This window comes from Geotrypetes seraphini, chromosome 1 (assembly GCF_902459505.1).
Source record: "Geotrypetes seraphini chromosome 1, aGeoSer1.1, whole genome shotgun sequence".
Classification (NCBI taxonomy): Eukaryota; Metazoa; Chordata; class Amphibia; order Gymnophiona; family Dermophiidae; genus Geotrypetes; species Geotrypetes seraphini.
Window position 1 is genome coordinate 250,793,139 of NC_047084.1, and position 27,336 is coordinate 250,820,474.

The window sequence follows — 27,336 nt, forward strand, 5'->3', positions numbered from 1 at the left end:
CCTTTTTAAAAGTTAAGTGCTGTTGTATTGAATTTCCTGTGTAAACTTATTCCAGGGAATATATCAAATCTGATCATGTTATGATCACTGTTATCAAGTGGCCCCAGTACCATTATCTCCCTCACCAATTCAAGCGCTCCACTAAGAACTAGATCTAGAATTGCTTCACCTCTTGCCGGTTCCTGAACCAGCTGCTTCATAAAGCAGTCCTTGATTTCATCAAGGAATTTTATCTCCCTAGCATGCCCTGATGATACATGATTCTTATGTTTTTATGTGTTTTATTATAATTGAGTTTAAATAATTTAAAGATTCATCAGCTCATAAAATCTATGAGCTGTCAGTCTCAGTGTGTCATTTGCATCATTCTTGCAAATTACTTTATATAAGTAAAATGAAAAGAATGGTTAAAACCAGAATAATTGGGGATAGAAATTCCATTGTTATAGAAGAATGGAGGCATCATTGTATCAACATTCTTTTGAATATTTATTATGTTTTTTTTTGTGGATATTGCTAAAATATCTCATCGTGGCAGGGACAGAGAAATATAAACTTAGATATGGATATTAAAGAAAAATCTGCAACTGTTGCAATTGTTCTGAAATATTTGTATTTGTATGCTGCAAATAATCCTAGCCTTTTCATGATTTTATAACAGGGTGTTAACGACTCTTCAATGGACTAGAAGCTGGGTGTCAGATTACACTAATCATATTGGGCATTTTAAATTTGTAATTCCAAACAGCCTTTGCAATACTCTGAAAATCCATCATTTTTGTATAAACAAGAGTACATTTCTAATTTTAAATATTAAAAAACATTTGTTGATAATGAAGTGCTAGAGGCCAATATTAAAAAGACCAGCAGCAGCAACAGCACAGAGATCAATGGATGATGAATGATTTATCCCACTTATCTTTAACAACGATATTCAGGAACTCTATCTGCTTATGTAGAACTGCTGGATATGCAGTCCTGAAATTAGATGGGTAACTTATCCAATTCAAGTTTTTTGTGTGATCCACTTACTGAAAATTGCTACATTTATTCAGGTAACAGACATATGTTGTCACTTTATGGATAAATATTGTACCCCACCCAGAGATCATCCTTAGTTACTCCTTTTCATAAATAATTATGCTCCCAGTTTCGACTGGGGACACATAACACTGGTTGAGCCAGAAAGCTGAGAGTAGGAAAGGTAAGGGTTAAATTTAATTCTGTGAGGAAGGGTATTGGAGTCGGGAGTGGAGGAGAAAAGGTCTGGGATAGGAAGGAAGTGATGGGCTTAGCAAGATTGGTGGGTTAGTGAGGAGGTAGGTGGGCTTTGTGTGTGGTAACAAGAGAGGATTGGTGGAGGTTTTTGTGAGGATTAGGGATATTGGAGTGATTTTGGAGGGATCAAGGTATTTTTGGTTTGGGAGGGAGGTTGGAAGGGTGAGGATTAGTGGGGAAAGTTGTTTCCCGCCCTTCCCTCCCCTTCTTTTTGTGAGGTTGGATATTTTTTTTGGGGGGGGGTTGTTTTGGTTGGAGGGTGGTCACAGTTTTATTGGCAGAAATATGATGTTTTGGAGGGAAGTTTTGGATCAGTGTAGCTATGGATAGAAGGGGGGATTTGATTTTTCGAGCTGCTCATGTGCGACACCGCCATGGGTGGCAGCAGGGCTCCGTGCCACCGCGAGCCTTGCTGGGATAGGGAATTGGAATTGTGGGACATTTTTGTGAAGGGAGCTATTTCATCACTGAATAGCTCCAGGGGTGTGATTGTTGTTATGCTACACTGTTTTTTCATGTTTGTTATCAACAATTGATTTATGGAACTGTTAAGTAAAGATGAATAAAGCTGCGGCCCAATTTTTGCCACTAAGTGATTGGTGTCATTATTATAGGATGTGAGTTATGATAAAGTAGTGCGAATGACAGTGTTAATGCATTTTGAATTCCCATGAAATTGTCAAGGCAAATTTTATTTTGTTCCTCTTATGTTTAATAAAGAACTTAAATGGTTAACAGTCAATGCTGTCTACCACCTTCACCTTCATCCCCCTTTGCTATTTTCAAGAAATCATCATAGTGGAATATAATTTTTTTTTACACTAACATCACTGACACGTTAAATTTCTTTCCTTCCATCTTTTCTTTTGTGGTTGTATTTTAATAGATTGAAACCTGTTTGGTTTTGCTTAGCCATAAGTACGGTATTATAAAAGACCATGGATTTGGATGGGGAAAAGGAGAGTGAAATGAGTCTAAGAAAAATCATGTTGAATTCCTCAAAAGCTTTGCTTAGAAGAATGCAATGATACTAGATTTGATGGTCAGTTTTTTCCCATCTTTTGTTTTTCCAGACTTACATGTTACCATAAAATTGTCAGTTTGGATTTGGTTGAAACCTTGATTTGGCTTTATATATCCTATTTATAAAAGAGCTGTTTCTCTTTAGAAGGCAAAGATCTCTATTTCTTTTTCATTTTAAATTATTAAAAGCATTCAGTGTGCTAGTAATTATTCAAAGAATTCTCCCAGAACTGACCTCTTATTCTCTATAAATACAGCTGGCTGCGTCTTTAGTCCCAGATGTGTACTTATTCTTTCTAGCAAATTTAATGACCTGCTGCTTTAGGAGCCTGTACTCTTGTAATGTTCGACATCAGTAGAAAGTGTGTTCTAGGCCTTGGCAATTAAAACATGCTCTGTAAGATCATTAGCTTCAGCTGCAGGAATGTCAGAGTGTTAAAAGGGTTAAGGTTACAATAATTTGGACAATAAGGTGAAAATTCCATAAAAGATGCCTAAAGATAGGCATCCACTATGTGAACGTCCAGCAACTTACGTGTCCAAATAGATTAAATAATAAGCACAATTAACAACTTTAACAAGCATTAATTGAAAGTTAAATGTCCAACGGCAGTGCGCGATTCACAGAATAGATGTCTATAACTTCATGGATGCACATCAGAAATAGCATCGCTTAATGGGATAGGTGTGGGTGTGGCTTCAAAGTGGAAGTCCATTTACAGAATTGCCATTCAAAGACGTCTATATTCTTGCCTAAAATGTAGGCATTATGAAACCAGGTCTAATTTTGGACGTGCGTTGGGTGCGAGTTAGTTGGATGTAACTTAGGCGCTTACAAAAAAATGTTAAAAAGAATATTCCCAAGAACTGAACTTTGAGGCACATCATTTGTAGTATCCCTTTCCTCAGAGAGATCTCCATTGACCACTACCCTCTGTTACCTTCCACTCAACCAGTTCCTCACCCAGTCCATCACTTTGGGGTCCATATCAACAGTACTCAGATTATTTATTATACACCGATGTGGAACACTGTCAAAGTCTTTGCTAAAATGCCACTCCACATTTATTTGTGCTTAAAGATACATGTTGTGCTTAATTTAGTTGAGTTTCTTTTAGATTTGATGTACTGCTTTGCCAAAAATATCTTAGCTGTGTACAATAAAATTAACATCAGTAGTAAGAAGAAGGAAAATGTTGCCAATAATTTTTTTTAGGAAAGGAACAGTCAATCAACAATGCAGTATGCCTGGTGTCAAACTCCAAGATGTTACGGAGAGCTTGCCGAAACTCATCAATCCTGATGAATATTATCAAAGGCTGCCCATCCATGTTGGTAGTAATGAATCATAAGTGATTTTGTGGTTCTGGGAGAGAAGGTGAAGCAGTCAGGTGTGCAGGTAGTATTTTTTTCCTTCCTCCCTGTCGAGGGTAAAGGCCAGAGTTGAGAAGCTCGCATCCTGGCATGGCTATGTAAATGGTGTCATCAAGAGCGTTTTGGCTTCCTGGACCATTGGATGATTTTCCAAGGGTGGGTCAGAAACTGATTGAGTGGAAGGTGACAGAAGGTAGTGATCAATGGAGATTGCTCTGAGGAAAGGGATGTTACCAGTGGTGTGCCTCAAGGTCTGTTCTTGGGCCTGTTATTTTTATCATTTTTATAAGTGATATTGCTGAAGGGCAGTCAAGTAAGATTTGCCTGTTTGTGGATGATACCAAAATCTGAAATAGAGTAGACTCCCCCCCAAATGGTATGAATAACATGAGGAAAGACCTAGCAAAGCTTGAAGAATGGTCTAAAATTTGACAGCTAAAATTTAATGCTAAGAAATGCAAGGTCATGTATTTGGGCTACAAAAACCCAAGGGAATGGTACAGTTTAGGGGTTGAAGAACTTATGTGCACAACAGAAGAGCAGGGCGGGTGTGATTGTATGTGATGGTCTTATGGTGGCCAAACAGGTTGAAAAGGTTATGGCAAAAGCTAGAAGGATGCTAGGTTTCATAGGGAGAGATATGGCCAGTAGAAAAAAGGAGGTATTGATGTATAAGAGTCTGGTGAGACCTCATTTAGAATATTGTCTGCAATGCTGGAGACCGCACCTACAAAAGGATAGAGTTGGTCCAGAAGAAGGCTACTAAAATGGTGCTTGGTCTTCATCATAAGGCATATGGACACCAGACTTAAAGACCTCAATGTGTATACTTTGGAGGAAAGGCAGGAGAGGGGAGATATGATAGAGACGTTTAAATACCTATGTGGTATAAATGCGCATGAGTCAAGTGAGTGTTCCCTCTAAGCTGAGCAGGAGTCCTCCACCCACAGTCTCACCAATAGAGGGTGCTGTTTTACTGTCACATTTTTCAATTGTGAGGGACAGGCAAGTTCTGCAGGACTCCAGGGAACATACCTGTCCTTAGCGACTGAAAATATTCCACCCCCTAGTGGTAGCAATGCAGCTGGAGGACACCTGCTCAGCTTAGAGGGAACATTTGAAATGAAGCTCTGGAATCAGAGGGCATAGGATGAAATTAAGAAGTGATAGGCTCAGGAGTAATCTAAGGAAATACATTTTTACAGAAAGGGTGGTAGATGCATGGAATAGTCTCTGGAACAGGTGGTAGAGACAAAGATTGTGTCTGAATTCAAGAAAGCATGGGATAGGCACGTGGGATCTTTTAGGGAGAGGAGGAGATAATGGTTACTGCGGATGGGCAGATTGGATGAGCCATTTGGCCTTTATCTGCCATCATGTTTCTATGTTTCTATAATAAAAATTATACATACATCAAACTGGAGCCCCATTCAGTGAAGAATTTGGCCTTCAAATGTGATTTTAAAAAGTGAGCTTTTAAAAAGGCTATACATTTTTCCATACTATCTTCAGTTCAAAGAGTGAGAATTGATTCCAGAGATGTGGGGAAGAAGGGGTAGATAAAAGAAGATAGAATCTTAAGTGGTAACCCAGCAAGCCTTGGAGGGATGTTGAATAATATCTGAAAATCAGCCAGAGATCAAAGAGGTTAGTTAGGGACATAAGGAAAAATCAAAACTTCTAAATTAATAGGGACTTGTCTGTAATAGGCCCTATGTGCAAGAAGTAAGATTATAAAATTGATACTTTATTTAACCAGGAGCCAATGGAAATGGACAATAATACGTGAACTATGTTCCTGATGACAAACAAGGCAAATGACATGTTGTGTAGCATCTAAAGACACTTCAGGGACATGACAGAATGGCCAATATATACAATATTGCCATAATCTAGCCTAATATAAATAAAGCAAGCTTCAGTTAGTGGAGGATTGTGTCCTCTTACAAACCTTTAAGAGCACATAAGTGATAGGAATAACTGCTGTAGAAATTTGTTGAGAGGAAGTAAGCTGGTTAATTAGTCACTACCGTATTTTCACGCATATAACGCGCGTTATACACGATTTTTACAAACCGTGCATAACCTTGCGCGTTATACGCGTGAGCGCGTTGTACAATAGTTTTTTTTCATTCCGATCCGGCATCCTCCCCCCCGCTCGCGTCACCCCCTCCCCCGTGATCCTACATCCCCCCCAGCACTGCAAAACATCTCTTACCCGATTGGGCACCAGCACCAATGCACAGGACGTGCCAGTGCCCGAAGATCCTCCCTCGTTGGGCTGGGCTGGGCTGGGCTGGGCGGTGTGAGGGAGATCCTCCTTCTTCCTTGTGCTGGGCTGGACTGGGCTTTGAGCATTTGCGCATGCTCAAAGCCTTCTGGTCTCGCTCTCTCCGAGATTCTCAATCTCCCCTTCTTCCTTCACCTCTACCCCTTTTTCTTTTAACATTAACTCTTCAATTCCTCACACCCTTAAAGGTGGCCGATTCACCCAATATTATTGCCCACCTAGCTGAACTATGTGAGCTTCTTTAACACTCTATTCTTTATTTCAGTCTCCAATATGAAAGCAAGTTAAACATGTGATTTCACTGTCTAATTGGACGCATTTACATGTGTATTTTTATAAAACATGTACCGTATTTTTCGCTCTATAAGACGCACCCTAGATTTAGAGTAGGAAAACCAGAAAAAAAACATTCTGAACCAAATTATGTACTAATATATACCAGGATCTGCACTCTGTTTCCCCTTCCTGCCAGGCTGTTCATTTCATTTTTCATATACACACAGCATATATAAATGATCAAAACTGATACATTTTGATCAATAAATTGAAAATAAAATAATTTTTACTACTTTTGTTGTCTGGTGATTTCATGCGTCTCCTTCCTTTCTTCACTCAGGTCCAAGAATTGTCCCTTTCTATTCCCTCCCTCCCATTTCCTGAGTTCGTGCCCCCTCACTGCCTTCTAGCCTTTGTTCTTCATTCTCCCTCCCTCCCATGTCCCGAGTTCGTGCCTCCTTGCCCTCACTACCTTCCACCCTGTAGCCTTTGTCCTTCGTCCTCTCTGCTGCACCGTAAACTCCTTCCTACCCTCCTGCGTGCTGAAACCTGTCTACCTGATTCCTCTTCCTCTGGCCCCGGTCTGCCGCCGCTGCATTGGAAACTGCCTTCCTCCCTCCCTGCATGCGGAAACCTGCCTTCCCTCCGAGGATTCCTCATGCTCTGGCCCTGGTCTGCCGCCTCTGCACCGCAACTCAAAGAAGGGAAGGGAATGGCCAAGGCTTGTGGGTCAGCTAGGTGCAATTGCTGCACGCTGGTCCTTCCCTTCTTTGAGTTGCGGCGGTCAGCAGGGAACAGCAGCGGTGAGCAGTGAGCAGGAGCAGCTGTGGCAGGGAGCAACGGCAGGCAGCAGTCAGCCCGTGTACTCCAATGAGTGGGTCATTTTAAAAAGGTACACCGGGGTAAGTGGGGGGTGTTTAAAAAAAGTTACTTTCGCTTCATAAGACGCACTGAAATTTCCACCTAATTTTAGGTGGCAAAAAGTGCATCTTATGAGCCAAAAATTATTGTACATTTGTAAAATATCTGTTCCCACTACATATGTTGACAAATATACAAGCAGTCCTGGAAATACTTGTATTTCTCTGTTCAGCAGATCCTTGTCTAAAATTCTGCCAGAGCTAAGCACGTCCCTACCTAGGTGCCTCAATTCTGATCTCCTCAATAACTGATCCCTTGAGCTGTTAATCACTAGCTTCCACCCTGTTAAGTTCAATCTATTTGTACCTTCTTTTAATCTTTGTAAACCGCATAGAACTTCATGGTTCTGCGGTATATAAACTGTTATTATTATTATCTCTACATTCTATGCAAAATCGGACTCTAAGGGCTCCTTTAACGAAGCCACGTTAGCGGTTTAACGCGCACTAAAATGACGGTTGCGCTAGCCGCTACCGCCTCCTCTTGAGCAGGCAGTAGTTTTTCAGCTAGCACGGGGGTTAGCACATGATAGAAAGTCGCGTGCGATAAAGCCACTAACACGGCTTCGTAAAAGGAGCCCTAAATGTTCTTAAGACAACTGGGAAATGTCTTTATTGGTAAGGACAGGATACCTGGGGAAACAGGATGGGTAGGATAATCTTTTTCTGCTGTCAATTACTATGTTATTATGAAATGTCGACAATTCCTATTTCATTTCATTGCATTATGCAAACGAAACAAAAGAAGAAAATAATTCATTACATTTCTTTTGGTTTTCACTTCATTTACAAATTCCTCCTCTTCTGACAGACTAAACTGCTCCACCTACTCAGCACAGGTTTTTAACTGCAAACTTTGATGTGCTGTTGGGTTTTTTTTGTTATTGTTTTTGTGTTTTTTTGGGGGGGTGAATCTATATAATACATATTCATCATTTCTTCTTCTCCTCTCTTCTTTTATGAAGCTGTCATGAAATAAAGCTCAAAACAGAAATGTTTTATATCTGATGAAGCTCAGTGGGACCTCTAGAGATTAATTCAGTTTTTTCTGCTTTGGAGCCATAATTAAAATAAAAATGAAGCATGAATTGCTGAAAGTTTAGATAAGTAGAAGGTACTTTGTTTACTGAAGTTTCTTAATAAAGTAAAACAAAGGACATAGACCTCTGAATTGCTTGATATATAAAAGGAAATGTAAAAAAAGACACAATCTAGCAAGAAAAGGTATTTAAGAATAAATTAGCATGGAAACAGGAACAAACTGTAGTTATTTTGATAATTGCAGCATGTAAAGAGTTCTGAGAAGCAGCCTTGTTTGTTGGAAATTGAAATAACATCTCCCAAAGTAAATAATGCACCTCCAGCATGTTGTCGGGCAAAAGCAATCTGCTCTAAAAGTCATCTTCAAAAGTGAAGAAATTGTAATTTAATGACTGCCTCAGAGTCCACTGTGCTTCTTTTTATCTGCCCTGAGAAAGAGAAAAAAAAAGTGCTTGAATCATTGCAAAGGTATATGTTGTAAAGTCAACAATATGACATGTGGAGAGGCATTTTTGATATGTCATCCAAATCCAAGTTTAGACATTTTGCGGAACGCACACAAAAATCCAGTAGTAAATATGACATTTTCAAAACAGGAAAAATCCATTTTTTTTTTAATGGCCATTTCTCACATGTGTTTGTATTCAGTGCATGATTTCTTGCTGGGTCCAAAAACATCACTTACCGAGACTACAACAAAATTGAATCTCCACTATTTTTTGCTTCCTTTAATTTAAAAATTGAAGAATTCAGTCTTTTGTCAATAAATTAACAAATTACATATTGGCACAAAGCAACAAATCAGCTGATAGAAAAGCTTGCCCCAATATGTAGCAAAACTCTCAGTCAAAAGAAAATCAGAAATCTCTAGTTCACAGAAGAACTTTCACTCATCAAAAAACAACTCAGGTCTTTAGAACGGAAACGGAGACGAATTAAGTCGAGAGATAATTTAGACAAATATAAAGATCAAATGCAGTGCTATAAAAATAAAATAAACTTAGCAAAAAAAACATATTACTCGAATAAAATAGCCGGTGCTAATAACTCATCTGCCCTCTTTACAATATTAAAAAATCTTACAGCTCCAAAAAGTATTGAGGATCCATCCTTAGAAATCAAACCTAGCGCCCAAAATCTTGCTGATTACTTTGTAAATAAAATAAATAAAATTAGAGAATGCATCAACTCAAAAACTAATTCTAACATAGATGAAGAACAAATTCAAACAATACCTATCTTTAAGTGTGCCAATTTCAATGTACCAAATTCAGAGGATCTTAAAATACTTCTTCAAAGCATCAATACTAAGGGCTCAGACATCAATTCAATTTCTCCATCTTTTCTAAAATGTCATTTTTCTTTTTTTTGGTCCTTTTATTCAGAGAATGATAGAAACCAGTTTAACAACAGGAATCTCGCCGAAAGAATGGAAAGAGGCAACCATCTGACCAATTTAAAAAAAATTCAAAAGAATCAATAACAACCAAATCAAATTACTGACCCATAGCTAATCTTCCCTTTCTTGCAAAATTAATAGAAAAAGTCATTTTTAACCACATAACCAACTTTATAGAAAAAACTCACACATTACATCCCAATCAGACAGGTTTTAGATCAAACCATTCAACTGAACATTCTATGATAGGACTTACAACTAATATTCAATATCACTTAAATCATCACAAATCTGTTCTTCTGGTTTCACTTGACTTATCTGCGGCATTTGACATCATAGACCATCATTTACTCATCAAAAGACTATCCTCAGTTGGAATTTCTGACCAAGTATTAAATTGGTTTAAATCATACTTCCAAAATCGGTCAGCTAAAGTTATCTTTAATAACTCTTCATCAAACATCTTCACCAATTCATACGGGATTCCTCAAGGTTCAATTCTTTCACCACTTTTATTTAATATCTTTTTATCTCCTCTCTTAACCCTCAGTCAGTCTATAGGATTCTCCTCTTATGCATATGCAGATGACATTCAACTCTTATATCCCTTAAATACAGCAGATCCCAATGAGATAACAACTATAAATAACAAGTTAAAACAAATAAGCCAATGGCTAAAGGATAATATGTTGGCACTGAACGCAACAAAATCTTCTGTAATGTTTTTCCCATGGAAAAATTATCTTAAATTTTCATCACAGATTCTCCTAGACAATATCCCTCTTCAAATAGGGGAGCTTACAGTTTAGCTGTAAGATGTAAGCTGATAACAGTGGCTGAGCGAACCCTTATACAATGGTTACAGTGGGCTAGGGTGGGGGGATTAGTCTATGAGGGATGGTAGTGGGAGCTGAAGGGTGTCAGGGATTGGTTGTCGGGGTGCCAGGACAGGATGATTGGTTGTTAGGAAGGGAGAAGGGTGATTGGTAAATGAATTGTGTAGGATTAAGGGTGATTTTGGCGGGTTAAATCATTTTTGGGAAGGGTGGGAGTGTGGGAAGAGGTGGGTAGGCAGGGTTAAATTTGTTCCCCTTCCTGCCCTCCCAGCTTTAGTTTTTGGGTTGTTTGTGTTTGGTGGGTGCAGGATGGGTTGGTCGCAGCTTTGCGGAAATGTGTTATGGGGTGAATTGTGGACAGTGTGGCTTATAAAGTTATGTATTATATGTGCTTAATCTGCTCATGTGCAGAACCACCATGGGTGGCCAGCATAATTCTGCGACACCGCGAGTCATGCTGGAGGAAGTGGGGTTTGCTGGAATATGATGAATTTGGTGAGCTGAGCTAATTCAACACTGATTAGCATCAAGGGGTTTGAGTTTAGTGAGTCGAGCTAGTTCAACACCGAATAGCTCCAAGGTTTATGGTTGTTAAGCTACCCTAAATTATTTATGTATGAAAATGTTATGTTTATATTAATTCATTGATGGATAAGTTTATTAAAGCTGCGGCCCATGCTTTGCCATTAATAAGTGTTATGTGTCTTTATTTAGTGATGTTTATATAAAGAGTGATGCGAATGCCAGTGTTATAACTACAACAAAAATATTGGGAGTAACACTAGGTCAAGAACTTTCCTATCATGACCAGATTAGTTCAAAGGTTAAAAATTATTTTTATAAGTTACGTCTCATTAGATCCTTATCAAAAGTTGTAAAACCCAAGGTCTTTAACATTCTAATACATTCTTAAACATTTCTAGGCTTGACTATTGTAACACCCTATTTCAGGGCATAACTCAAAAAGAAATAAGAAGATTACAAATAATACAAAACACAGCAATAAAAATTATTACTAATTCAAAAAAATACGATCACATATGATCACGTTACACCACTTCTACAAGCAGCTAATTGGTTACCAATCACACATAGAATAACCTTTAAAATTTTACTGCTAACTTTTAAAATTCAACAAACTCATGCTTCGATTTTTCTGCATCGTCTATTGATACCGTATTCTCCACCCAGGGCACTTAGATCAACACAACAACATCTATTGACTATCCCCTCATTAAAAATAATAGGGACCAGGAGATCTCCTATTTTTTCGGTTATAGCACCCCAGCTTTGGAACAATTTACCAATATATATTCGTAATGAATCCTTTTTAGAAAAATTCAAGCATTACTTAAAAAGTTTCTTGTTCAAGGACGCATTTTAAAAATAGACAACATAATTTACAAATCACCAAATTTCTTAGATCTTAATCAAATTTACACGTAGATTATAAATTTATCTTTTTTGTATGTGTTACCCACCATATGTGTTTCCCCCCTAAATGTTCCCTTTCTTTCTTTAAAGATTGTAGTTCATCCCCTTCACCTTCCGTACCAGCCACGCATTATAATGCATAGAGTTTGTATGTAATTGTATAAAAGAGTTTTGTTCCCCCCCCCCATTTTTTAAAAATGTTATACGCATTGAAGCATTTGATATTGCGTACATAACAAAATTTAATAAAACTTGAAACATTGATCAGGGACTCTCCGAACCAACACTAAATACAGGCTCCACCTACCTGATGTCAGACGCCCAGCATTTCAACCATTAAAGGGCTAATGGTCAAACAGATTACACCCCTCTCCCTCCTGAAAGGTGATTTATCACTGGGTCCAACTGAGTAAGGAGGAAGTATGGGCCATCAGTACCTCCTTACCTCTCTGGAATGGAATCAATCAAGGACCATTAGGATCAGCACTATATACAGGTTCCACCCAACCAGAATGTGATACTCATCCAATGTCAGACACCCAGCTCCTCAACCGAAGGACCAAGCCAAAAGGCCCTTTGTGCGGACCTTTATATGGACCTTGCAATAACATACACAGGTCAATGAGTAACTCGTTAAGAGATTATTCATTTTGCTTTCTTTCTGTATAGGTATTAATGTTTAATTTGCAACTATGAATTGGCTTTATTTACTGTCTTTTGACCCTGGGCAAGTTATTTAATCCTCCACTGCCCCAGGTACATTAGATAGATTGTGAGCCCACTGGGACAGATAGGGAAATTGCTTGAGTACCTGTGTGTAAACCGCTTTGAATGTAGTTGTGTAACTACAAAAAGGCGGTATATAAGTCCCTATCCCTATCCTTTATTTCTAAGACTTTTAAACTTAGGAGAGGATTACTATGTGCCATGTAACTCTATCACTATATGACGGTTAACTGTAACCCATTCTGAGCTCTTTTGAGAGAACGGTATATAAAACCAAATAAATAAATCTATAGGAAATTCAAACCATGAAAAAATACTTTACCACCAGGTCAGTATGCTACTGATTGCTTTATTTCCCCTAACAATCAGATACCTATGGCAATCGCCCTAGTAATTGAAAGGAAACCAAACTCCCAAATACTAGGAAATACTCATACTATCAGTCACAATCTCACACCAGTACATATAAGAAAGATCAACCGCTCCTATCTCATGTATCTACTGTATATCAATACCAGATTATTGTTAAATTAGTTGATCTCTTCTAGAGATGTAGGCTTTGCTTTCTTTTCTGAAACTTGGCTAAAAGAGACTAATAGTCCTGAGCTATTCAATCTCTACCCCACAGGGTATAGTGTCCTTCATTCACTAAGATTAGACAAATGAGGGGGAGGACTAGGACTCGCTTATAAAAGTTTGGGTTTTTTTTCCACACATATCCATAATAGACACCACTATTCCTCCTGTCTTAGAATACAATGTACAGTATGTAAACTGAATGATGAAACTGATAATTATCCCAGCACCTTTGGTCTCTTACTGGTATGCCACCCATTAGGAACACGGTCTCAGATTTACCCTACATTACAAGAAATAATATCAAGTATTACATGACAATTTACCAGAATCATTATCTTAAGCAACATAAACATTCCACCAGAATCTCATGACTGTTCTACAGACGTGGACTCAATTCTTATCAAACAGTTACCTAAAACTAATACCTTCTGGTCCAGCACAAGAGAAAGGTCACACCCTCAACTTCATAGCAACTAACTTTACTTACATGATCGCAACCATAGATCGGTCAGCAGTCCCTTGGTCTGAACATTCTATACTGTCCTTTAATCTTTCCCTCTGTATGAGAGGTGCAACTAATAAACCTGATGATCAACAATAATAATAATAATTTTATTTTTATATACTGCCTGACGAGGAGTGATTCTAGGTGGTTCACAACAAGTAAAACTGAACATGCAGCGAAAAATACAATTTGAAAGTGGAAATACATCAGATAGTAAAACATAGGAAATGCATAAAATTTTAAGACAACTGAATGCATTAAGATACAAATTTATCAAATAATTGTGTCTCCAATAATTTTCTAAAATCGAGATAGGAAGAAGCACCTAGCATAATTTTTCCAAACCAAACATTCAATTTATCAGCCTGAAAAGAGGGTTCTTTGAAGAAACCTTTTATAACAACATAATTTAACAGAAGAGAATGTAAACAAACAATCTCTACGTGTAAACTTATTTGAGCGGTTCAAAGAAAAATGGGAAACAAGGTAGCCAGGTGACATGCCAAAGATTGATTTATAACAAATACAAATTTAAACAAAACTCTGGCCTCAATCGGCAACCTGTAAAGTTTCTGATAATATGGAGTAATATGCTCCCATTTTTTTTTAAAACCAAAAATCAGTCGAACTGCAGTGTTTTGAACCACTCTCAATTTTTTAAAGATTTTCTTATAGGCACCCAGATAGCTAATATTGCAATAGTCGAGAATGCTTAAAATAGATGACTGCCCTTCAGCTAAAGCCCAAGGTTTTGGCAGTTGGAGCTGCTTTCTTTTTGAAATTTCCATGCAAATGCCTGATTTCGTATGAAAGTGATAAATATGTGTTTTTTGATCCAGTCCAGTTGGAAGATTTTATTAAAGGGAAACCTTTGTTGAAAGTTTAATTTCAAATACTGATTTTACTTTTGGAGGTTGATGTAAAATATATAAAGGCCATTTGCCTGTTCTTAGAATGTGGATAGATAGATTTGATTTGATGTTTATAGTTTAAAACACTGGCGATCAGCGATAATGTAGACTAGGATATGGTTGATTGATTTCCCAATGTTATTTTGTAGTTCCTTATATGGAATTTGCATTTGCATTCTTTTGTATTCATGCATGAATGTTTGTTATTAAGATATTGTAATGAATAATCAAATAAATAAATAATAAAATAGATGACTGCACTAAAAGATGGAATGAAGCTTCATCGAAATATTTCTTAATGGTGCGAAGTTTCCAAAGCACCGAGAAACATTTCTTAAGTAATAGATCAGTATGCTGTTCCAAAGTAAGGTGTCTATCTATAGTCACTCCCAATATTTTTATAGACTGTTTTATAGTATAGTTGAGACCTTTCAAATGTATCAATGTTTCTTTGATCTTATCATTAGGAGTTGCAAGAAAGAATTTAGTTTTTTCTGGATTTAGTTTCAGTTTAAAAGCAATCATCCAAAGTTCAATCTGATTCGGAATGGTCACTAAAAAAATTTGTAATCTCGACTGCCAGACAAGTTAATGGTCATCCACATAAATATAAAAGCTAAGATTTAAATTATGCAAAAGGTTTCCCAGTGAAGCAAGGTAGATATTAAGTAGGGGAAGAACAGAACAAGCTCCGATCCCATCTAGGGAGGAGCGAGGCCAAATCGGCCGAAGCCGGAGCAATAGGATGGGAGGGGGGAGGGGGAAGGGAGGAGAAGGGAGGGGTTCAATCAACAGAGGAAGCGGGGGTGGGGTGGGTTGGGAGATAGGGGTGAGCGGAAGGGAGGTCACCCTTTCGTTACGGCGATCCCAAGAGAGATGCGGCTTCCCTTCCTCCCACCCTCGACTGCAGTCTGTTCCCTCACCTGGGGCGCCTCCGGCTCCCGCGGCGATCGGGTCCTGTGTCCTCTCCTGTGGCTGCGCGCTGGTGTGTGGGACCGCTGCCCATGGGATGCCTGCATGGGGGAGTTAGGCCGCTGCCGGGTGGGGAGTCGCCGGCCGGTGCAGGCTGTGCCGTGGGCCGCTGGCCCCGACGTGGTCGGGAGGTGGGTTGCCCCTGAGGGGAGATTGTCTTCTGCGGCCCATCTCCATTGGCTTCGCGGTGCCGCCGCCGTCTCCGGCTGCGCGGCGCGCTGGGAGGTGGGGTGGCTTGGTTTGAGCCGCTCTGCACGCGGCCACTGGGATGGGACGGATCCGGGGGCCGCGGTCGATGGGACAGGTCCGGGGGCCGCGGTCGGCGGCCGGCTGCGGCGGGCCGCGGGCTCCCCCGATTTCTGTGCTGTGGAGCCATGCTGCAGCCGGCCGCTCGACTCTAGCCGTCCGATTTGTGCGGAGGGAGGGGGGCGGCCCGCCCCACCCCGTTTTTTTGTCCACCGCCCTGGTTGCGGCGTGCCTTCGCCTCCGTGCCGCCTGCCTCTACAGGGAAAGAAGGAAAAGGTTTTGGAGTGGAGGATTTGGCTCTGGCGGCTGGGCCTTGCCCCTCGCGTTCCGCTCGGCCGCTGTGGGGAGGGGAGCCGATCCTGTTGGGGGGGGGGCGCTGCTCGCTCGCTCGGAGAGTTTGGCACCCCTCCCCCACATGGCCAGGCGGGACCGTGGCAACTTGGGGGCTGTGGGTGGGTCCTGGTCCTCCCTGTGGATCCTGCCGGCACGAAGGGATCTGGCCACCCTCGTGGCCCCTCTCTGCAGGAGTGCTCCGTTGGTAGAATGGGTGGGCCCTGGTCCTCCCTTTAGATCCGGCACGGAGCAGGCCACTCGCGTGGCCCCTCTCTGCTTGGGCCTGGCTAGGGAGTGCTCCATCGGTGGAGGTGCTGTGCCGGTGGCCCGACTGGACTGTGATTTTGTGTGGCGGTTGTGCTATTCATGTGGATGGGTTGGGTGTGAATGCTCGTGCTATGCTATTAGGCAATTATATGCTATCTACAGCTATTATATGCTATTTAATTAAATGCTATGCTATTAGGCAATTACAGTGGTGCCTCACACAACGAACTTAATTGGTTCCAGGAGCAAGTTTGTTATGCGAAACGTTCGTTATGTGAAACGCGTTTTCCCATAAGAATACATGTAAAAAAAAATAATTCGTTCTGCAGCATAAAATATGCTAAGATGACATAAAAAAAGATAAATTTTTGGTTATTATTTTTATTTAGATACATCTAAAAACATAATTGTTTTTTAAAACAACACACATTTTTTAAATTTAAAGACAGACTAAGTAGAGTCTAATTTTACAGTGAGAGAGGGCAGAGTCTCAGCGGCAAAAACTGGGACTTAACTGTTCATTTTTTTTTTTTTCTACCGTGTTTCCCCGATGATAAGGCAGGGCCATCAAATAAGACAGCCCCCCCTTTTTAGAAAAAAATGTAAAATAAGGCACCCCCCCGCAAATAAGCCACCCACCGATACCTGCGCTTACCCGAACCGGGTGGTACGGTGGGTGACTCCGTGTGGTCCCTGGCACCCCCGACACGATCGGGGCAAGAGGGAGCCCAAGCCCTCTTGCCCCCCGACTCCCCGACACGATCGGGGCAAGAGGGAGCCCAAGCCCTCTTGCCCCCCCCCGACCCCCCGACACGATCGGGGCAAGAGGGAGCCCAAGCCCTCTTGCCCCCCGACTCCCCGACACGATCGGGGCAAGAGGGAGCCCAAGCCCTCTTGCCCCCCCGACTCCCCGACACGATCGGGGCAAGAGGGAGCCCAAGCCCTCTTGCCCCGCCGATTCCCCAACTCCCCGACAATATCGGGCCAGGAGGGAGCCCAAGTCCTCCTGGCCACGGCGACCCCCTAACCCCACCCTGCACTACATTACGGGCAGGAGGGATCCCAGGCCCTCCTGCCCTCGACGCAAACCCCCCCTCCCCCCAACGACCGCCCCCCCCCAAGAACCTCCGACCGCCCCCCCAGCCGACCCGCGACCCCCTGGCCGACCCCCACGACGCCCCCAACCCCCTTCCCCGTACCTTTCTGTAGTTGGCCGGACAGACGGGAGCCAAACCCGCCTGTCCGGCAGGCAGCCAACGACGGAATGAGGCCGGATTGGCCCATCCATCCCAAAGCTCCGCCTACTGGTGGGGCCTAAGGCGCCTGGGCCAATCAGAATAGGCCCGGGAGCCTTAGGTCCCTCCTGGGGGCAGGGCCTGAGGCACATGGTCGGGTTGGGCCCATGTGCCTCAGGCCCCGCCCCCAGGAGGGACCTAAGGCTCCCGGGCCTATTCTGATTGGCCCAGGCGCCTTAGGCCCCACCAGTAGGCGGAGCTTTGGGACGGATGGGCCAATCCGGCCTCATTCCGTCGTTGGCTGCCTGCCGGACAGGCGGGTTTGGCTCCTGTCTGTCCGGCCAACTACAGAAAGGTACGGGGAAGGGGGTTGGGGGTGTCGTGGGGGTCGGCCAGGGGGGTCGCGGGTCGGCTGGGGGGCGGTCGGAGGTTCTTGGGGGGGGCGGTCGTTGGGGGGAGGGGGGGTTTGCGTCGAGGGCAGGAGGGCCTGGGATCCCTCCTGCCCGTAATGTAGTGCAGGGTGGGGTTAGGGGGTCGTCGTGGCCAGGAGGACTTGGGCTCCCTCCTGGCCCGATCGTGTCGGGGAGTCGGGGGGGCAAGAGGGCTTGGGCTCCCTCTTGCCCCGATCGTGTCGGGGAGTCGGGGGGGCAAGAGGGCTTGGGCTCCCTCTTGCCCCGATCGTGTCGGGGAGTCGGGGGGGCAAGAGGGCTTGAGCTCCCTCTTGCCCCGATCGTGTCGGGGAGTCGGGGGGGCAAGAGGGCTTGGGCTCCCTCTTGCCCCGATCGTGTCGGGGAGTCGGGGGGGCAAGAGGGCTTGAGCTCCCTCTTGCCCCGATCGTGTCGGGGAGTCGGGGGGGGGCAAGAGGGCTTGGGCTCCCTCTTGCCCCGATCGTGTCGGGGAGTCGGGGGGGCAATTGGGAGCCAGGCGGAGAGAGGGCAGTTAAGCGCAGTGCCTGCGCGGAAGGATGCAGCTCGGGCGACTTCGTTGTGTGAAACGAAGTTCGTTGTACGAATCAAGACATAAAGTTTGTTGTGCGCAGCGTTCGCTGTGCGAGGCGTCCGTTATGCGAGGCACCACTGTATATGCTATTTAATAAAATGCTATTTAATGCTATGCTATTAGGCTATTATATGCTAGTTAATAAAATGCTATTTGATGCTATGCTATTAGGCAATTATTTGCTATGCTATTAGGCTATTATATGCTATTTAATAAAATGCTATTTAATGCTATGCTATTAGGCAATTATTTGCTATGCTATTAGGCTACTATATGCTATTTAATAAAATACTATTAAATTCTATGCTATTAGGCAATTGTATGCTATCTACAGCTATTATATGCTATTTAATTAAATGCTATGCTATTAGGCAATTATATGCTATTTAATAAAATGCTATTTAATGCTATGCTATTAGGCTATTATATGCTAGTTAATAAAATGCGATTTGATGCTATGCGATTAGGCAATTATTTGCTATGCTATTAGGCTATTATATGCTATTTAATAAAATACTATTTAATGCTATGCTATTAGGCTATTATATGCTAGTTAATAAAATGCTATTTGATATAAAATGCTATTTGATGCTATGCTATTAGGCAATTATTTGCTATGCTATTAGGCTATTATATGCTATTTAAAGGCTCTTATATGCTATTTAAAGGCTCTTATATGCTATGTAAAGGCTCTTATCTGCTATTAGCTGCCATTATATGCTATTCAGATCCCATCATATGCGATACCTACAACTTAGCAGCAATGCGCTCTTTCTCGAACTGGAGTTTCTGATGGCTTGAGTCCTATATTGTATTTTATGCATGATCCCAGAAGGAGGGCTTTACTAATATTAGGGCCTGTCTCGGGTTCCAATCCAAGTATGCCTGTACTGACTGTCTTTATTCTTTAGTACTTATTATAGCCGTGCCTGCTCAACGTAAGCCACGATCAAAACCAGCACTGCAGAAAAAGCCCACGGCTAAGAGTCAAAGAAAGACTAGGACCACACGCATCACAACAACAGCGGTGGCTTCTACGGCGGCTTCTGCGGCCTCAACAGCGGCACCGGCTTCTGCGCTCCTATGGCCGCACAGCCTCAACAAGAACTGGCCAACTTAATGGCTTTGTTCCAGAGGCAGATAGAGCAACACGGGGTTCAAACAATGCACCAACTCCTAGAAGGGCAGTCGACGTTTGTCCCAGGTGAGCCACCACAATCTGCTCCAACACCGACACATCCATTCACATAATATGCCCTCACCTCTCACGGGGGAGACCATGCCCTCTGCTAGCGGTCAACCAGAGGATCATGTTACACTAGCACGAAGTATACGGGAGGCACTGTCGCTCTTTGAACAGTCTAGGGCTCAACCTCCTTTGGAAGCAAGTAACACATGGCCCTACCCCCAGAGAAAAGGGTATTATCACATGTGGGGTAACCACGCTGGCTTTAGGAGTCGTAGTTTCAATCCCTCTTCAACAAGACTCTTCGTATCCATCGTATCAAATTTTTCGCCTCCATTCAGGTATGAGTTCCTCCTTAGCCAGTGAGCAGCAGTAAGACGTAGACCTTACAGCTTTGAGCCCTCATATTAGTCTTCCTCGAGGTTTCTCACTGACCATGGCTGGCCCTTATGACGGGGTGATGCTACGGACAAGGGATATGTTGACCTCACTTCATGTGTATTTCATATATTAACTGTTTTCTTGCCTCACTTACTCGCTTCATCAGGACACGGCCATGATATCATCATTTCCCACCTTGCTTATGACCTTATTACCTGAGTATGTTTCCATCCTTAGCATGTTGCCAGTGCAGAATGGGACGTAAGACGTAGGCCTTGAGTCCTCATTCGACTTCCTTGAATTTCTCCTCGACCATACCAGACCCTTATACGGGGATGCTACTGACAACAGATGTGGGCGAACCTCTCGTATTAATTATGTTCTTGCCTCACTCACTCTTCATGACCTACACGGCCAGGCTATCATTTATTGACCACCTTGCTGACGACCTTATTACCAGAGACCTTAGCAGGGTGACCAGCTAACATCACTCACAAGCATCAAGGAGATAGGAACGTGAAGAATCCCTTACTCGGAAGGAGAGTCACCATCTGGGAGATGAGATCGAACGCCACGTAAGCAGCTCAACACATAGCGCGTGTCTATAATCGGGGAGTGACATAAGGGTTGTTATCGGGGTTTACACCGGATTTAAGGATACATACCGATACAGAATGGAGTTATATCACAGGCGGTACAGTACGATTCGGTGGGAATAGGCCTTGAGTTGTCAGGGTCTACATTCGGGACATTTTGCATGAGGTAAAACTTCATAGTTTATGGATCTTTCCTTTGGCTAAGCCTCGATGGTATTGTGATTTGTAGCGGCAGAGACATTTGGTCACGAGGCTGTTTGTGTTGCTTTTGTGATTGTGATGGGACATGCCGCGGGTCTCAAAATAGTACCTGAGGGGCCGCATGTGGCCCCTGGGCTACAAGTTTGATACCACTGCTCAAGATCTTGCTCACCCTAGAGTGGTAGCAAACTCAGTGATCTACATTCGGTTATTCGGGCAAAATCAGGGATCTACATTCCGTTTATACATCAGTGTTCGGGATGGATGCTGCCTCGATTTTGTGTCGACAGGACCACATGGAATGCTGAAGGCCCTTCATACTTCCGTTTTACATTACGGAGTTTACCTTAGGGTTTACAACACTTCAAGAAATGCTGAATGACCTTCACAATTAGGGTTTACATTTCCTTGTGACATTAGGTCCCAGTATTTACTGGTCCCATATTCCTGTATTATTGGGTTGATGGGATAATGAGGGTTAAAGGTACAGGGTTATAGGTACATGAGTACAAGGCACCTTGGGTATGAGTTCAACAGTCCATTATGTTCTTCGGTACATTGCCTGGGTGGAGGTTCCTCAGTATACTGCTGGGGATATGCTCATCAGTACGTTGGATATGTTCATCAGAATGTTTGGTTTGGGGAAGTTCATCACTATATGCTTATCAGTATATTATGCTATTTCGTACATTACTTGCGGAAGTTCCATATGTTTCATCAGAAGGCTTATCAGTGCATTGGCTTGGGGAAGTACAGCTGTATATGCTTATCATTGCTTTGGATGCTCATTAGTACTCTAATCAGTACACTGGGCTGGTGAAATTCAACAGGATATGCTCATCAGTACATTGGATATGCTCATCCATCCACCCCAGCGACCATTGTACAGTTAGGCAATAAAAGGTAGATCCGATCCTTTATCCTCAGCCTGCAGGCTTTCCCACGCTACCTTATTGTTTATCCTCAGCAGCAGCAGGCTTCCCCACACGACCTTATGTGCTCCAATTGTTTGTCCTCATCCAGCAGGCTTCCCCACACTACCTTATCTGGTCCGATTGTTTATCCTCAGCCAGCAGGCTTCCCTGCACGACCTTATGTACTCCGATTGTTTATCCTTAGCCAGCAGGCTTTCCCACGCTACCTTAATAATAATAACTTTATTTCGGTATACCGCATTGTGGTCCGATGGTTTATCCTCTGCCAGCAGGCTTCCCCACACTACCTTAATAATAATAATAATAATAATAACTTTATTTTGTATACCGCATTGTTGTCCGTTGGTTGATCCTCTGCCAGCAGGCTTCCCCACACTACCTTAATAATAATAATAATAATAACTTTATTTTGTATACCGCATTGTTGTCCGTTGGTTGATCCTCTGCCAGCAGGCTTCCCCACACTACCTTAATACCTTAATAATAATAATAATAATAACTTTATTTCGGTATACCGCATTGTGGTCCGATGGTTTATCCTCTGCCAGAAGGCTTCCCCACACTACCTTAATAATAATAATAATAATAACTTTATTTCGGTATACCGCATTGTGGTCCTTTGGTTTATCCTCTGCCAGCAGGCTTCCCCACACTACCTTAATAATAATAATAATAATAACTTTATTTTGTATACCGCATTGTTGTCCGTTGGTTGATCCTCTGCCAGCAGGCTTCCCCACACTACCTTAATACCTTAATAATAATAATAATAATAACTTTATTTCGGTATACCGCATTGTGGTCCGATGGTTTATCCTCTGCCAGAAGGCTTCCCCACACTACCTTAATAATAATAATAATAATAACTTTATTTCGGTATACCGCATTGTGGTCCTTTGGTTTATCCTCTGCCAGCAGGCTTCCCCACACTACCTTAATAATAATAATAATAATAATAACTTTATTTTGTATACCGCATTGTTGTCCGTTGGTTGATCCTCTGCCAGCAGGCTTCCCCACACTACCTTAATACCTTAATAATAATAATAATAATAACTTTATTTCGGTATACCGCATTGTGGTCCGTTGGTTTATCCTCTGCCAGCAGGCTTCCCCACACTACCTTACCTGGTCACATCTTATACAATTTATACCCAGTTAGTAGGCAAAGCTCCGAGCTCTCACACAGCCATGGAGATAACTCACAATAGACCGATTGTTTATCCTGAGCCAGCAGGCTCCCCCACAGTACCTTATTGTAGTCCCTTATATACCCTGCTTAGATCTCACACAGCCGTGGAGATAACTTGCAAGAAACGCAATACGTACTGGGCAAAATTTATGCCTACCTGCAATAGGACAGCTGTCTGTGTCGGTACCATCTGGATGGGGTACAACGCTCCGACACTGCTCTGGATATCTTCACCAGTTCAATATGTGAACCTGCGGGGCTGCAGCCATGACACTTGGGGGGAACCCGCGATTAGCGAGGTTTCGTTATCACGGGTAGTGGCAGGTAAGCACAGCATATGGATAGAAGGCATACATCTTTACTGTGGTTAAGACATGGGGCACGTCGCCTTGCTTGGACGGCAGGGAGGCCAGGCCATGATCTTCACACCTACGTACCGCTGACGAGGGGACACCTCCTTGAACGGGAAGGGTCCGGTGAGCCGGAGTTGCTTGTATGGCACCCCACATTGTGCGGGGATAAAGAGGCATATGCTGTGCGCCTGATCATCGGTTGGTTATATGTTGCCTGGTGATGTACCTTGTGTGTTATGCCATTGTCAGAAGTGCGGTTACAGTGTACAGGTCATCACCGTTCATGCTTGATTATTATGTTCAGTTGATAACAGTTGGATGTAATTGTGCTGTTATGGCTGCGGCCAAATAAATTCCACATGAGTCGAAAATTCCTGAGTGTCATCATTGTTCCATGTTAGTCCATGAGGGGTAAGAGCTACAGTGCTGAGTGCGCGATTTGAGATCCTAATCAGTTTTGGGCTAAAGTATCAGACCAGCTGAGATGGTCACTAAGTGACACTACAGAGAAGCTTGACAATTGGGATAACAGAATTCTGCAAACACTAAACTCAATTGCTCCCAAGTGTCATTGCAGTGTAAGAGCTACCAAGTCCTCAGCGTGGTTCACCAAAAACTTATAGGCTGAGATACAAGCATGTCATTAACTAGAGAGACAATAGTAGAAAAGCCACTTTCACGATCACAAACTAGCATGGAAATAAGAACATAAGCAGTGCCTCCGCCGGGTCAGACCATAGGTCCATCCTGCCCGGCAGTCCGCTCCCGCGGCGGCCCAAACAGGTCACGACCTGTCTGAATCACCAGAAGGGTGATTGCCACTTTTTTTTTTATTTTTTGCTGGATTATTGCAACTCCCTATATCTTCTTTGTCCAGCCACTATGATAAAACAACTCCAGACCATACAAAACACCGCCCTCAGATTGATCTACTCACTCAAAAAATATGATCACATAACAACTGCCTTCTTAGACTCTCACTGGTTACCCATACAAGCACGAATCCAATTCAAATTCCACTGCCTGATATTCAAAGAATTACACGGCTCTTCCCCCTCCTATCTAAACAACCGCTTAAACCAAATCTCCACCTCAAGACACAGAAGAACCTCGAACCCTTTCGCCTTCCCCCCACTCAAAGGCACACAACGCAAGAAAATGTTTGACAACCTTCTGGCAACACAAGCAGCAAAAATCAACCATTCCATCTCCAATCTTATGACAATATCAGACAACTTCAAAACATTCAGAAAAGAAATCAAAACCCTGCTTTTCAAAAAATTCATCCAAATATCTTAACCCCTCCTCTTTTACCTCCAGAAGATTCACCTACCTTCAGATAACCTTCCCCCAAATTACCCACCTTAACACCTTCCAATTAAACAAATACCATAAATAGATTGTAACCTACCCTCTCTAACTGCATTCCATATGTATTTTTCATACAGTTCTTCACTGTCAGTTTAATTTCCATCCTATAAGTTCACATAGAATTTTTCTTTTTTCAACCATCTTTATTTTCTCTTCTTTATTAATTTCCAGGTACTTTAGTTAGATTGTGAGCCTTCGGGACAGTAAGGGAATTTTTTAAGTACCTTCTTACTTCTCATTTATAATCTTAATGTATATTTTCTTCAAACCGCTTAGAACCTAACGGATGTAGCGGTATATAAGAAATAAATTACATTGCATTACATTACATTACCTTGGTTTCTCATTGAAGTCCTATCTTCCCATAATAGTCCTAACCCTCCGGTCTTGCACATGCACGACCTGTTGGGTTTCTATACTTATTACCTGGTTAGCTTTCTATACCTGTGTTACATCCCAGCACCTCTCTCAGTATCCCACGATCCCTTTATCCCTCAGGAATCCGTCCAAATCAGCCATAAAGACATGCAAACACCATGTAACTGAAGCTAAAAAAAATGACTTTGCTTTGCAAATAGATAACAAAACCTTTGGATGTAGGCAGTCCCTGGGTTAAGAATGTCCAGCTTATGTCGGACTTGTACTTACGAACCGGGGTCTTGCTTCTCCCTTCCTGTGCAAAAGTGCCCCTCTTCCTCCCTTCCTGTCCCAACACAACCCTCCTCCTCCTCCCTTCCTTGTCCCAATGCACCCCTCGTCATCTGTCCCTCTCTCTGTTCTGTTCCTCTGACCGGCTCCCTCCTCCCCGCCGCACTTCTCTTCATAAAGCTGCAAACAATGGCTCCTATACGAGGCTGACCTGGAAGCCTTCCCTCTGATGTATATTCAAATCTTTGAGTGACAATTTAATCTCCACACATTTATATTTGCTTTAATAACTACACACATCAAACTGTGGCATGTTTCAACAACCAAATGTCTTTCATGTGAATGAATCAAATAATCCAGTAATCAAAACATTAAATATATATATATATATATATATATAAATATATATATATACACCTTGTGTGGTATAAGGCCCCAACATGTTTCATAGTAACTGCTTCAAGAGATCAAAAAGGATTTTATGAATTTTGGTCCGTTCCTGTAAATATGGAAAAAGACTTAAATCTTCATACATATAATGGTCAAACAAAATGGCTATCATCTCACAAAACTCTCAAAAATAACTTGTGGAGTTAGCTGAAGACAGAGGTATAGAATTATGAAGGACACATCTATGATTAATATTCTGTAGTGTTGCAATAACATTCCCATAGAAGCATGACTGGTTATATTTGACATTACAACCCTATACATGAACATACCTCAGGAGGGGACAATAATACTCATATAACATCCTCTTTCTAGTAAAGGAATTGAGCAGTGCCAGATGGATTTTTTTAAAATTACAATAGCTCACATAGCTTTAAGTAAAAATTATTTCACTTTCAACTAGCATTTTTTGTATAAGTTTAAGATACCAATATGGGACCAATATTAGTTGTCTGTCTTTATGTTTCCCATTTTGAAGATTTTTTTAAAATCCACATTTAGGGAATATTTTACTATAGCACGCTAGCCAATGCTAACTCACTCATTATATTCAATAGATGCATTAATATTTAGTGCATGCTAAATTGGCTAGCACGCCTTAGTAAAAGACCCCTGAAGTGATCAAGAGGGCAAACTAAACTTTGCATGAACAGCAATCTATTCTAAGACTGGCATTGAAGATGGTGAATTCAAGACTTACATGTGCCTTGCCAAATTCTAATCACAAGTTTAAATTCAAAAATAGCATCAAAACTTATTGGTACATGTTGCAAGTCCATGAGGTATTCCACACATAACCCAGATTTGCATTTGCTAGAAGTCGCAATCTGAAAGAATATCTTACTAAGAGCCCTTTTACATATCCGCAGTAGCAACTCCTGGTACAGCAAATGTGACACAGACCATAGGAATTGAATGGGCTATGTTGCATTTGCCACACAGGAATTATTTGCTATAGTACTGTATTGTAAAGTCACATTTTTGTCCTGCAGAGGGAGTATCTTTTAGTGGACTCATTGGTCATCAAACATGTGGACATTGTTCGATATGCAAATATGCCATTGTCATGTATAAAGTGGTTCTTGAATTCCCCCCCCCCCATCACCATCCCACTTAGAGCACCTATTTCTGAGGCAGTAGTATATATGATTTTATGTTCATGCCCTAAGCTATATATTGGGTATATGACCCATTCTATTCAGGTTAAAATTCAAGAACATCTTAGCCTAGCTAGTCTGCCCTTTCTATGCCACCTAATAAGATAAGAAGCGCTTTCAGATAATCCAGAATACTGCCTTTAAACTCATTCATAACGGTAAAAAATATGATCATGTCACTCCTTTTCTGATTAAATCCCACTGGCTCCCAATTAACCACCG

General features: G+C 42.1%; 1 long non-coding RNA gene across 1 annotated transcript in view; it reads left to right on the forward strand.

Moving 5' to 3' along the window:
* Positions 1-27,336, forward strand: part of LOC117353873 — an 88,429-nt gene that overhangs the window by 23,093 nt on the left and 38,000 nt on the right. The gene's annotated exons all lie outside the window — the stretch shown is intronic.